General features: G+C 38.1%; 1 protein-coding gene across 2 annotated transcripts in view; it reads right to left on the bottom strand.

Moving 5' to 3' along the window:
* Window positions 1-14223, bottom strand: part of THRB (thyroid hormone receptor beta) — a 77624-nt gene that overhangs the window by 21892 nt on the left and 41509 nt on the right. The gene's annotated exons all lie outside the window — the stretch shown is intronic.

Raw genomic sequence — 14223 nt, 5'->3', positions numbered from 1 at the left:
TCAAAGTCTTAGGTAGGAAAAAATAAATGCAAGAAATACAACAATATTTATTTTTTCTCTGTTTTGTTCTGTGTGATCTGATATGGTTGTAGCATGAAGTAAGATAGTTCCAGGTTACTTAAAAGACTCAATATCCTATCAATCAGAAATGTTTATTTACATTGTATTCCTTTCCAACTATTTTTGTAGGCATGATTCAGCATATAACCAAAATGATATCAATCATACTTTACATAGGTGTGTATTACTGTAACTTATTTAGTGTAGGTGGAATTTAAAACAGAACAGTTACTCTCTATGTGAGAATCAAATATGGGTGTGTGTATCTCTCTCTGAGTGGGAGAATGACACATTTTTTTCTCATTCATTTGATTTACCATACATCCAACACCTGAAATTAACATGGATATTATTAAGTAAAACAGTTGCATTGATTGGTTCTTTTTCCATAATAACACATTAGATTTTAGTTTTATAAAAGTATTTAAAGAATTTAAAATTAATTTTAAAAACAACACAAAACATAATTCTAAAGGTAACAAAAATATATTTTTAAACTAGGGAGAAATTTAAAACCAAAGTCAACTATAAGATAATTAGAACAAAAGTTTTGTTCAAACAATTTAGAATTAATGGAATTCAAAATGTGTTTATTTAGGAAGGTCTCTGCATAAGGATAATCCCATGCAGGGATTTCCAGGAGAGATTCACTTTGTGGGAGAAATGGAAAATGGTAATGATTTCCACATGACTCTAAAAGAATTATTAAAACAAAACAAAACAAAAACAAATACAAAACATATTGAACTTATATACATGATATATATAGACAAAACAAGGGATGGATTTGGCTGTGCAAAGGGTTTGCAGTACCCAAACAAAATAAGGTTTTTATCCGCATCCATTTTATCCAAGCCTGCAAAATTCAGGGAGGTGGAGGGGGGATTAGACGAAGGTTTTCAGTTTTGTATTGTTGATAGGGATACTGTATAGCAGTGGTTCTCTACCTTTTTTCACACCCCTAAAATTTTCAAATGGAGGTATGGACCCCTTTTGAAATCTTAGACATAATCTGCAGAGGCCCTGGACCTCAGATTGAAAACCACTGTTCTATGTTAATGGCAACTGCTCACGGACCCCTTAGACATAATCTGCGGACCCCCACGGTCTGCGGACCACAGGCTGAAAATCACTGCTGTATAGGATCCCAGATGAAGAGTCCCTGAGAGAGAAGATACTAGTGCCACCTATAGGGGAAAAGGAGAACCTGAACAGAACGTTTACTAGTTTACCAATGCCTGGTATTGAAGTGGTTGCTCTGGTTTTTAGAAGGCAGGATTGTTATTTCTTATGCAAAGGTTTGTAAATATATCTTTTAAAAAATCTTTCCTGCACTGGACATTTTTAAGGCTGGATTGTTACCAAAACTAGTCAATAAAACTGAAAAACAAATGCAATTAGAGGGACTCTTTTGGATGGAGACTTCTGTAAACAAGATCCTTCCACTTGTTTGTTGAGCCTTTTTGTGGTGTTTTGTCTTATACTAGACTGTAAACACTTCGAGGCAGGGGCTGTGTCACTTTGTGTGTTCATACAGCACTCAGGGTATGGCTACATAGCCACCAGGAGGTGTAATTCCCAGAGTGGGTAAACAGACACGTGCTAGTTCTGCTCGAGCTAGTGCACTAAAAATAACAGTGTAGCCATGGTGGCCTGAGTCATCACCTGTGCCGCCACAGCCACACTGATATGTAGGCGCTAGCATGTTTATGTCTACCCAGGCTGGGATTTAGTCCTCCCAGCTGCTGTGTGGAGGTACCCTCAGACCAATAGGGCCCCAAACCTGAGTGGGGACTCAGCAGACCACCACAATGCAAATAATAAATAACAATAATCATAGAATTCAAGATCAGAAGGGACCATTATGATCATCTAGTCTGACCTCCTGCAAGATGCAGGCCACATAAGCCGATCCACCCACTCCTTTAGCAATCATAAAAACAATAGAAGGCAGCTATGGGGCTATGCTACAAGGTGGACTGCTGCTGGTTTCTTGTGCCTAACGCATCAGAGAGGCAAGCCCCAGAAGTAGAAAAATGAACTAGAAACTGAAACTGCTCTGTGAAAGACGATTTTAGAAAAATCAGACGGGATCTGTCCTGAGAAGAATGGGATCAGACTGGGAAGTAGGACTAAAGCAAAGGCCTATTGAGTTGAGATTGACCAAATGAGGGTGTTTGAGAGTTTCTGGCCAACCCCATGGCAACTTGGGGGTTACTGATGTGCCACTTGGAGTATAGAATTTGGGGAAGTTACCAAGATCTTATATTAGCAAGAAACTACTGAAAGTAAAAGGTCCCAAGGGATCTAGTAAGTTGCCAAGTATTTAGGTTTAGGCCATCTTTCTCACCGTGTCCAAGCTGCACACACAGAGCTCATCACAGCTTCTTGATCTCTGGCTGCCTGCCCCAGAGAAGGCAGGAGCAGCTGGGGGCCCATTCTAATTTACACCACAGATGCCTAATGGACCTTCTGCCAGTGAAGGATTAAAAATAGTGGAGCTCTGCTCCACCACTTCTCCTCCCACTCACACCTGCCTCCACATACATCATGGTGGGCTAGACCAGGAGCCAGCAGAGCTGGCGAGAGTTCCCCTCTGCGAGGCTACTTGCTTGAAATTGCTCCTTAGATAAATGTATATATTAGGGCAGATATGCAACCATTCTTGTTATCCTTCGCTGCCTTGGAACGTCCCACTTTTAAGGATCATAGCAAACTTTTTTCTACATGGCAAGAAGGCAAATGAACTTCAAGCCTACGGCCCTAAAGACACACTCCAGTTAGAAAATAAAAATGGCATTATTGAATGTGAGAACAGTCCAAAGTAAGATGGGTTGTTTGTACCCAATATTAAGTTTTCATTGTACTGATCTTACACATTTATAACCAGACTCTACGATGTGCTAAGTGCCCTCTATTCCCATTGATTTAAAATGTGAAATGGGGTGCTCAGAACTTTGCAGGATTATGCTCCTAGTCTACAATTCTGCAGTTAGGAGTGGTACTGCTCTTCTGCTAAGTCAATAAGAAACACTGGCAGAGAATTCTTATCGCAGGCACTTGTGTGATTAAACTTTTGGAGAAGTGAAAGCGATAAACTCTCTTTTTTATATTTCTGCCCCCAAATCTTTGTATTTACAAAATCTGAGAATCATATTCATTTTCTTATTTGTTTTTTAACCTTTCTCCCAGAAACGTATTGGGCCACCAAGTACTGGGGAGGAAGAAATAGGGCCCTAGGCAGTGTTTAAAAAAATCCACATGCTCCAAGTAGGCAGGAATCTGGCCAAAGGGAACAAGGGGACCTACTTAATGAATTCCTATAAATCTAAGCTTTTATTACAAAAATACGGTTCTAGCCATTATCATTGTGATGATAACCTTCCAACTGTGATCTGAGCATAAATCAGTGAAGCGTTGTCTTCCAACGGCAGCCCCCATGCTTTTTGCTATTGCTTATAGCTGGATCAAGCAGCAGGAGAGAAAAATTAATTGCTGCTACTCTAAATCTGTCAAGCAGCATAGAAATTATGCATTACTGCACAGTGCTGCTGCTTGGGAGAACTGTGGGCAGCAGTAGAATGGCATTAGATTTATTCCTAGGGAAAAATAACCCAAATAACTTAAACTGAGTTTCAGGAAGGGATAAAGGAGCTGACACCTCTTCCGTTTCTCCCAGCAGCAGTTGCCAGGAAAGAGACAGAGGAAGGGTAGATGGAGACTTGTCTCTCACTTCGGCAGTAAATTCACATCTCTGGTGAATTTAATAATTTCTGGCTGAAAATATAATTTCCAACGTTGGAGAAGCAGACATCGTCTGGACAGGATTACCCAGGTGTTCTGCCAGGAGCATATCACGGCCAGCGACAAGTCGTCTGTGAGGTTTGCCGTCTCTGATCTTGATTATTGTTGCATGCCTTATTCAGAATCTATACTCAACAGTCAAGCTGGAGCCATCCAGCACTACCTTGCTAAGAAATTCTTAATGAAAGCAATATCACTGCGAGTTATAATATTAACCAACTTTATTCCCTGGTGATTTCAACCCAGGTGTACTGCAAGCCTCTCAACCTCATCTGACAGACACAGCACGCTGCATACAGCTTGGTGTCTGATCCTCATCATTATCTGTTTATCTATCCAGTACAATTGACATTGTTCATCTTAATTCCCAACTGCAAACCTTTGCTCTGAATGGGAGAACACAAATAAAAGTTAATGACCTTGACCTGTCATAGGTTTGGTATTTCTCTTGCAGTCTAACAGATAACTCCATTGCCTTCCAGACTACCACCTGCCAATCTGACTAATCTTACTCTCTTGGCAAGACTAACTGCTCAGCAGAGTAGTTGCCCTTACCTTAGAGTAACATGTGTCATAATCCATTATGTGCAATCCTGTCTTCAATCCATAATACCTGAACAAATTGAGTTTTTGCCTATAGCGTCTTTCTACAGGTGTGGCAGGAAAAGTTTACTTCTCATAGGAGTTATCATGGCTATCATCCATAAGAATGGCCATACTGGGTCAGACCAAACGTCCATCTAGCCCAGTATCCTGTCTTCTGACAGTGGCCAATGTCAGGTGCCCCAGAGGGAATGAACAGAGCAGGTAATCATCAAGTGATCCATTCCCTGTCACTCATTCCCAGCTTCTGGCAATGCTGAAAGAGAATCAGATCTGTTGATCTATGGAGGATAACCCATGCTGTCATACTTTGTGGTCTGTTTTTGAATGCTATATGTGTATAATAATCTGAAGAGCTGACAACTTGCAGCAGAACTCATGGCCCATGGCATTCTTCCAAAGTTGAGGGGAAATGGAACAGATAACAGCTTGCTATTCTTGCCACTCCCTCAAATACAGTTAGGAAAAAGAATAAAGAAAGAAAACTTGTCTACAACCACTCACAAAACCAAGGAGGATCTTATCACCTATGCATCTTGGCCCTGCCCTGCTTTTCAAATATACGTCTATTGGCAGGTGGTCTGTTTCTGCTTAGTCAGCTCCATGAGGGCGGAAGTGTCTGTTTTATAGACTATTAGATTGTCCTGCAGCTTTTAATTGCAATGGACTTAATATTATGGGGCCAATCTCACGAGGTGAAGAATATCTCCTGTGAAAGGCCAATTGTCTTCAATGTCCACTTACAGCCATTGGGAGCTCACAGAGCTTTATGCTACATGAAAGGCACTTGGAAACTCATAGGATCAATCACCTAATCAAAAGAAAATGCCTCCGACCTCCATAAAATGCCCCTGAACTCTTGCTGGGGAAAAGATATCTGTTCTAAATGTTTCTGTTCTCCAGAGAAATTGGAAATCCATTTTTAGAGAGTCAAAGAACAAACTTCAGTTATAATAAAAGTTAAGAACTTCTCAAGTTGTAGGGGCACCAGGCCTTCAGGTCTGAGCATCCCACTGTGCTGACAAACACGTCAGATGCTTTAATATTAGGCTAGCTAATAAACTGCCATTCAGAAAAACTCTATGACCACTTTCAGCAACAGAAGAGTGAGATGTGTGACATGGATCTGAAAAAAAAAATTCCTACGTACCAATAGTTGTTCACGGTTACATTCTTGCTGCTGCAATAGAGCAATCTTAGACTCATTGCTTACAAGCAGAAAAACCCATTTTAGCCTTTGCACAGGAAAAGAGACCTGTTTTTAACAATACTAGTATTTTAGTGCATTTTCATTGTATCAATGCGCTACAGCATATGTAGGGCCCTAACAAATTCACAGTTCATGTGCGTAAATTTCATGGTCATAGGATTTAAAAAATCATATATTTCATGATTTCAGCTATTTACACCTGAAATTTCCCAGTGTTATAATTTTAGGGGTCCTGGCCCAAAAAAAGAGTTGGGAGGGGTGTCACAGATTTCACAGATTGTGATGCATTTTTCATGGCCGTGAATTTGGTAGGGCCCTAAGCATATGGTAGGATACACAGACCTACTCTTGCAATCCTTACTTCCCCCACTGGGACGACTTGCATGAGAAAGGGCTTCTCATTAACATAAGTGTTCTGGGACTTGTCCCTACGATAGATAGTGCTGACACACACTGCATGTACTGTGAAAATGAAGAAAGAAAATGTATTACTATATTGACCTATTTTGTACTGTATCCAACCTGAAAGGTAAATTTACATTAATGTTCTGATGATTCAATCTGACACTAACATATTGTAACACCTGACAATTATAAAAAAGTGACCAGAATCAACGAAATGCAGAGAGAGGTTGTGTGTGTGTGCAAATGCAGAGAGAGGCAGAGAGAGAGAGAGAGTGAGTTTTCCTGGGATAATTTCCAGGGCTGGGAGCCAGGGAAATTGAGTTTTGGGCACTGAATTGTTGTATTACAATAGGCATTTTTGTACTTAACCTTTCTGTGCCAAATGTTTCCCATCTGAAAAATGGGGAAAGATACTATGTATTATTATTATTTATCTCCAGTTTTGTGTTTGATCAATTTTGACTGGGCCTCTTCAAAGCTGCCTGTTTTCTCTTCCTCATTTATTCAGAAGTTATCTTTGAGAAAAGTGCTTCATGTTTTGTAAAGCACTGAAGTAGAGAAAATGTTATTAAACAAATTCACACTTCCCTGGACAGCTGATTAGCTTGCTGGCCTGCGTTTTTGACTTTACATTATTCTTTGTCTCGCAGGAGGACTAAACTCTGGTAAGTGACTCTGCAAAGATGCCATTTCAGGGCTCCCTGTTTGTTTTCTTTACAGTGATTCCAACTGTGCTCAGTGTACAAGTAAAGATGTGACTTTTTTTTAATACGGACTAGCCCAAAACACTTGGGCTGGGCTCAGAACCTTTATCAATAATATCACAGTTTGAGCAAGTGTTCTTGACATGGGGTTGAAAACAGTTTAGCTCTATCTGCACTATCACTTAAACTGCTGCCAGCCTTCGAGCAATTGCATCTGTGGCTAACTATAGATACAGAATGTGCTAGTGTAAATAATGCTAAAAAGTCAAGCCGTGTTCTTTTTGACTTGGGCCTTATTACCAATATTAAGCAGTTTGCATTTGGGACTTAAGTTCAGAATTTCAAAGACACATCTAAGTGACTTGGGAGTCTATGTCCTATTTTCAGAAGTGACTTAGGAGCCTAAGTTTCACTGAAAGTGAATGAAACAGCAACCTAAGTCACTTAGTTAACAATTTTGCTGGTGATGTGCAAGGCAAATGTAGAATCCCTTTTTCTCTCCCATAGCTCTTTTGGCTCTGCTGGGTAACAGTGGTAAAAGGTAGTCAAAACTTTTTTTTGTCACTGCAAAAAATCAAGCAGTTATGACTCCAAATGCACACTGATCTGTTCAGTTGCAAAAATGCCCCTTTTCTCATCACAATCATCTCTAAATTACTCACTCGAGCCAGGAATACCTATTTTTTGTAAGCCCTGAAAATGACAGCTAAAGTGCAGGCAGTTGTTTTCTTGCAAAGGCCAGAGATGACAAAATGAGCAGTCTCTATTTACTGTTTTGTTAATTGTGTGTGTGTTAATTAATTTATTATATTATATTGCTCTTTTAAGGAGACATTTTGACAAACTATTCTCTACTTCACATTGTCTTGGTGATTCAGAAAATAACCTAATGACTTTCACACTGTTAGGAACTCAGTTTGGACTAATTAATTGGTATACTGTGACAACTATACTGTATGCACTCTTAGTTGCAGGCAAATTGGCAGAAAAGGCATAAAGAGATAAGAATAATACTTTAAAAATACACAGCACCTCTGATCCCACAATATTAAAGAGTTTTGCAAATGTGGACATTAACCTCGTTGTAAAGATGGGGAAATTGAGACACAGATAGGTTGAATGTTTTGTCACCATCTGACCTTGGACTCAGAGTCCCAGCTTACAAATCTTTATTGATGTGCATATTTTTTACTCACACAGGGTGAAATTTACTCCACCTGCATAAAGTCTGAGGGTGAAACCCTGGCCCCATTGAAAATAATGGGAGTTTTGCCACCAATATCTCGGATGCCAGGATTTCACCCAAGTACATGGGCTTTATGCAGCTGGGGAGGTGAAATCCAACCCCAAACCTAGGTTCAGGGAGGGAGCTGTTCTGCAGTCCCATCCCGTTTCAGCCTACAGGAGGGAATAGCATATACAGTTCCGTCACACCAGTGTCATGGGATACTGGGGCTTCTGGACTTCTATAAACAGATTTTCTATGGCCCCTCAACTGGCTCATCCCTACCTGCCCCCATGCATTTCTCCTCACTGGCCTGTGCAAGGCTGGTGCAGAGATGGTACATGGACACCCCGTCTAGGAATTCATCTGCCTGACAGCCATGTAGCCCCTATGCAAGGCTTAAATGGTAAAGACGACCTTATGTTGGCCCCCTTCATCAGGCTGTACTAAGGTTGAAGTTCATGGAACAGAAAACTTGATATCAGCTGACTGGTGTTTTATTCTGCAAAGCTTTACTTTATGTGAGCAGTCCATTGAAATCAGGGAAACTACAGTGAATACAGTCTTGTAGGTTCAGGCCCTTTTGGGAAGAGCACTCAGCTCTCTGCTCTAATGGCTACAAATAGCTACGTCAGACAGAAGCAGAGCAAGTTATTCCTCTGTGCCTGTTACATCGGGCCGTGGCCTCTATGCATGACCAACATACAAATAATAAATTCTCATAATAATGTGCTGCCATCTTTCAATAACGTGCAGTACAGCACAGAAGTTCCTGACTGCCACAAAAACTAGGAAGCAGACACCACCCAACTGCTCCTGATTTTCAGGAACTTACACAATTTTTCCTTATTATTCAGGTGTCTCATCAAGGATTATGATTTAAAACAGACAATAATGAGATTGCTAGTGTGCAATGATAGCTAGGAGTAGGATAAGGTGTTTTCTGATGTTGTAGATCATTTGGCTTAATTTTCTAAGAACTTATTATTCTCCTTTAGTAACTATCCCTCATGTTACATGGGCCTTTTGTTCTTGATTTTTATTAGTGAGTTTCTCAATTTCTCCATGAGGGGTTGAGAGGTAAGGAAGGCAGTAAGGACCCGTTTATTAACATTGGCTTTCTTTAGCATCTGAAAGATTTGAATTTTTTTTTAATCTTTTAATAGGGAATAACCCGAAGACTAAAAGTTTAGACAACTTTATTACTGGAGAATACACAGTGACCAGCTTGAACATTATTGAGACTAACAGGAATTTCATGGAACTAACAGAAAGCTCAGTTGCAACAATAAGGACTGCTCCAGGACACCTGCCTTGAGTCTTAATTTTGCCTTAATGAGCTATTACTAAGGCTTCACTAACAAACAAAAAAATCAATTTTGGATCAATACAGACACACACGTCCTGTGCAGTGCCTTCTGTTGTCAGGACAGGATTAACAGATGTGTTAACTTTATGACAGTTTGGTTGAAAGCATCACATAAAAAAGAAATACGAACATGCCTGCAACTTCTTAGATTTCTTCTGTTTGGCAAACATAGCATTTGACTAGGTTTTATATTTTATTGCTGTCCACGGAGATCAAGGTTTAAAGAATCCATAAAAACTGTGCATGTTCTCTGTACATGATCAATGTGCAACAGGCACCAACATTTAAGTGTGATTGAGAGCCTGTTCCAAATGAAAATCTCTGAGACTTCTGATGAAATTGGTGCAATATATTGCAAACACTGAACAGGGAGTTTTAAAAAATGATTACACTATATTCGGAAATTAAGACCTACCAACAGGTAGGAATATTGTTCATGGATTACTAAAAATATCACGTCTATGTGCTAAAACAACTTGTTTTAAGCCTTGAGATAGATAATTATTACTTAGGATCCTTTAACATAGTAAAATGACACATGCAGTGGCAAATCCCTATTTTATATGATAAATTCATCATGACTGGTATCTTACTGCCAAAGATAAAGATATGAACAAAGTCTACAACAAAGTTACAAATGTATCACTTAAAACCACCTAGTTTAAAAGACCTTTAAAATGTTACAAGTAGAAAAACATGCACTATTTAATTTTTAATATGATCACGTTCTCTGGGTTTTCTTTTCCTAGATTTGGATTAGTTTTTAGACAAATGCCTTTATCATCATGAAATACTATGCTGTTTGAAATACAGTACAGAGATATTTTTTCTACTGAAGTTACAGATTTATTGCACCAAGTTCTAATGAATATTTCCTATAGGGTTTTCAGTGTTCCTAATAATATTAAACAGACTACTTTTGGTTACAGAGCCACTTTAAAATAGCAAATAGTGTCTGTTCCCTAGCTAGTTACATTAGATTCACTAGGTTTTTGATTAATTGCACACAGGTCTTAACAACTAAAGGGCACCATCTTGATACAAATGATATTGCCCTTATATTCTTTACTTAGGCTAAGTGAAATATATCTTAATGCAGATATATAATGTATATTTATAAAATGCCTGCATCAAGTTTTAAGCTAGTTTCAAATAGAATGCATAATGTTAAATTATTTGCACACAGTTGCTAATATTCTGGGTTCTTTTTGAAAAATTATACCTATTTTATCCATTTAAAAATAACAGGGGAAATTCTATAAAGGAATGTTATGGAAAATTTAAAAATGAACTGTGATTTAACCCGACGGGGAATGGATATTACAATTGGAATATATTCTACAAACATTTTGATTAGATCAACTTTTTCGAGGAGAAAATAAAGTGTCATTATTGCATTATCTTTTATTCTTGAATTTCCAGTTTCACTGCCTTTAATAATTAGAAACTATATGATTTTCAGCTTTTCATTTTAAGCACATCAGTTATATTAAATTAAATCATTTATTTTTTAATGAACATTTACAGTTCTATTTTTAACAAATTCTGTTTGATATGGAGCTACTTAGCAATTAAACACTATTTACATTTAATGATGTCAAGGACAAACAAAAATTATTTTTATATAACCAGAAAATATGAAGCACATCCAAACTGAAGGACACACAGTGAACACATCTTGCAAGGGAAACTTTCTCATTCAGTCTGATGAAATACAGTAAATGAACATAACGAACATGCAATATGCAGAACTAGCGATATATTTGAAAATGGCTTTTACAGATTAAGAAAAAAGTGCTTGGAAATCCTCATCATTCACAGAAAATCTTTCAATCACCTAGCAACCTGCTGCTGCTTTCAATTTTGAACAGGCAGCCTTCACATTCAAAGATGTATCTGAGCAAACTGATGCAACTGCAAGTTTAAAGCAAAACAAAAAAACAAAAACAGATCTTTTTGTGTGGTTATGTAAATAAATTGCCCCTACCTTTCTTCTGAGAGTACGATGGCGACTGCACTTGAGAAAAAGTAGATTTTTCTTCTGTGAAATATTCAGGTTGGTTGTACTGATTCAGGGCCATGTCCATGTCAGAGTACTCGCTTTTAAACACGTTTCCAGGGTAACTACAGGTATATGGCTGATTCACCGCCCAGGCCTGTTCCATATATATGTTGTTATTGTGCAGGACCTGAGCTTCACAACTGCTGTAACCCTGACTATCTTCAATATATGTGCAATAATCGGTAGACTGCATGTAGCAATTGCTACCATCAGCAGGATGCACTTCATATATTTCTTGCATACAGTAGTTCATTTTGTTATCTGATCTCAGCTTCTACTTTACATATACACACACACACATGCATGCACACACAGACATGCATACACATGGAATGCGAAAGGAGAAATGAATAAACAACGCCAACAAAGTCGATTGCAAAACAGCGTGTTTTACTTTGGAGCAGCACCTTATGTGCTAAAATCCTATTTATATTGGGATGGCTTGTGAGCTCCCCTGCCAATCAAACATATTGGGAAGCAGATTTATGACAGTCAAAGGTCTTAATCTGTGACTGTAATTCCTGGGGAAGATGGCAGACAGGTAGCAATGACCACCAGACAAAGAAGGCTATGGCCAGACAACCCTCCCAACTGTTTGTTAGAAATAATCATTTCTAAACCATTTCAGCCCCCTCCAATATGATTAGACAATGATTACTAAGGCAAGGACAGTTATGTCACTATAGTTGTCAACTTAAGTGTGAAGCATTATAAAGACCTCCTAAGAACTCCCAGAGGGGATATGCTGAAAATCCTAAAATCAATAATCCTGTTTTTTAGCATTAACCCATAGAAAATCCAATAGTGCTGTGGTGTTGACCCAAACAGTAGTCTAATTTTACAAATTTTAGCATCTTAATCTGTCATCAGCTTTATTGATTTTGTTTTACAGAATTATCTGCATGAACCTCCCATGCCTCACACACATACATGAACTCCCCGCTGCTTATTAATGCATTTACAGGAAAGCAGCTTTTTAAAACTTCAGTGATTTTGGTAGGTAATTTCTATTGAGTTCAACAGGTGGGAAACTTCAAAATAATTTGTCTTGATCAGCAAATAGGATACTGCTTAAAAAGCTAATTGGTTTGCCATTACATTTCATTCATCTTGTTTGCATGTTTCAGTAACGAAGTACTGAATTTATATTTGATCGCAAATAAAGCATGATTACAGGGTTTCCCCAGTCATTTTATATAAGCACTCAAGCTATCAACATATAACATCATTAATTCAGAAACAGAGTTACTATATGACCTTATAACAATTCACCACTTCAAACGCTAGTACTACTACACCCATTTTAATCTAATCTCCCCCCCCTTTTTTCTTTACACCAAAAAGAATTTCTATTGTGTCTATTTTCCCCTAGACAAATAATTTTCCTTCAGTGGCATGCTACAATATGGCAAGATGTTTGTTAGAACAGTAGCACGATTGTATTATTCATTGGATCACTAAGTTCGCCTTGTCATTGAGAAGCAAAACCAACATTAACAATATTAATTAAAGAAGAAACTGTTTCTTAATGTTATTGTTTCACTGACGTTAAACAATATTCACCACTCTTAAAAATGAACTGAAGTAAGGCCCCCCTTCAGCCAGGGCCTAACTACCTTGAAATGAGGCCTTGGGTCTTAAAAAGTACTCTTGAAAGGCCAAAGAATGGGACTTGAGGAGGACACATTGTTCCTTAGTTAGTTTCATGTAACATTTTGGAAAGATTTAAAGAGTACGTGACGGAACACGACCTCTTCTTCCAGACACAACTAACCTATTTTATTATGGCCCAAACCACTAAATCCTGAGATGTGCAAAGCACTATCAACTCTCACTGATGCCAGGGCAGCTGCTCTTCACTTCTCAAGATTTGATGCATTCTGTTTCACCTTCTGATTACTTTACATTTGTTTTTCTAACTATAAATCAAAAACTGAACTCAACAGAGTTGTTTCAGGAATGAAATTGTCCCTGTGAACTCTCATCGTGGAAAGTGTCAACACACTCCTTTTGGAGCAAGGAATGTTTACTAATAACTCCAGAAATAAGTCCCAAAACACCATACACCTCTGTCCTCTGTTTTTCAATGTCTCAAACTCAACAAAATATAATTTAAAATTAACCTTTCAGTAATATGCTTTATAAAAACACATTTTAAGTGTCATTTTGGTTTTAGGTGGAATTTATGCCATAAGTTTTCAAAAGTAATGAGTGGTTTTGGGTGTCTAACTTGAGACACCTTAAATGGACTGATTTTTTAAGGATGGATGCTTGGCAATTTCTGAAAATCAGTCCCTTTTAGGGTGTTTTAAGTAGGGCACTGAAAAATGAGCCCCACATATTACTATGTTGATTTGCTTGTGCCTGACGTTTTTTTCTGCCACGTTATTAATTTCTTTAAAAGCAAAAAAAGACAAGTTTCTCTTCTCCCTTGAAAACAAAAGCAACTTCTTTACCAAACAGTATTAAATACTTGTGCCTGACGTTTTTTTCTGCCACGTTATTAATTTCTTTAAAGGCAAAAAAAGACAAGTTTCTCTTCTCCCTTGAAAACAAAAGCAACTTCTTTACCAAAAAGTATTAAATAGAGCCAAGGCCACAACTCAAGCTGAAAATGTACAGTAGAAATGAATCAAAAAATTTTTGGTGGAAACATTTTGGGAACTATTTTTCCTTTATGATCTATTGTATGTAAACATCAGATAAGAGTGCACAAATATTTTAGTACTTGTCACAGTTTCCTTCTTTGACACAAAATGACCAGGAACCTTTGCAATTATT

This window comes from Mauremys mutica, chromosome 2 (genome assembly GCF_020497125.1).
Source record: "Mauremys mutica isolate MM-2020 ecotype Southern chromosome 2, ASM2049712v1, whole genome shotgun sequence".
Taxonomy (NCBI): Eukaryota; Metazoa; Chordata; order Testudines; family Geoemydidae; genus Mauremys; species Mauremys mutica.
Note: the sequence above shows the minus strand (reverse complement) of the source record. Positions and strands in the feature narration are given on the sequence as shown.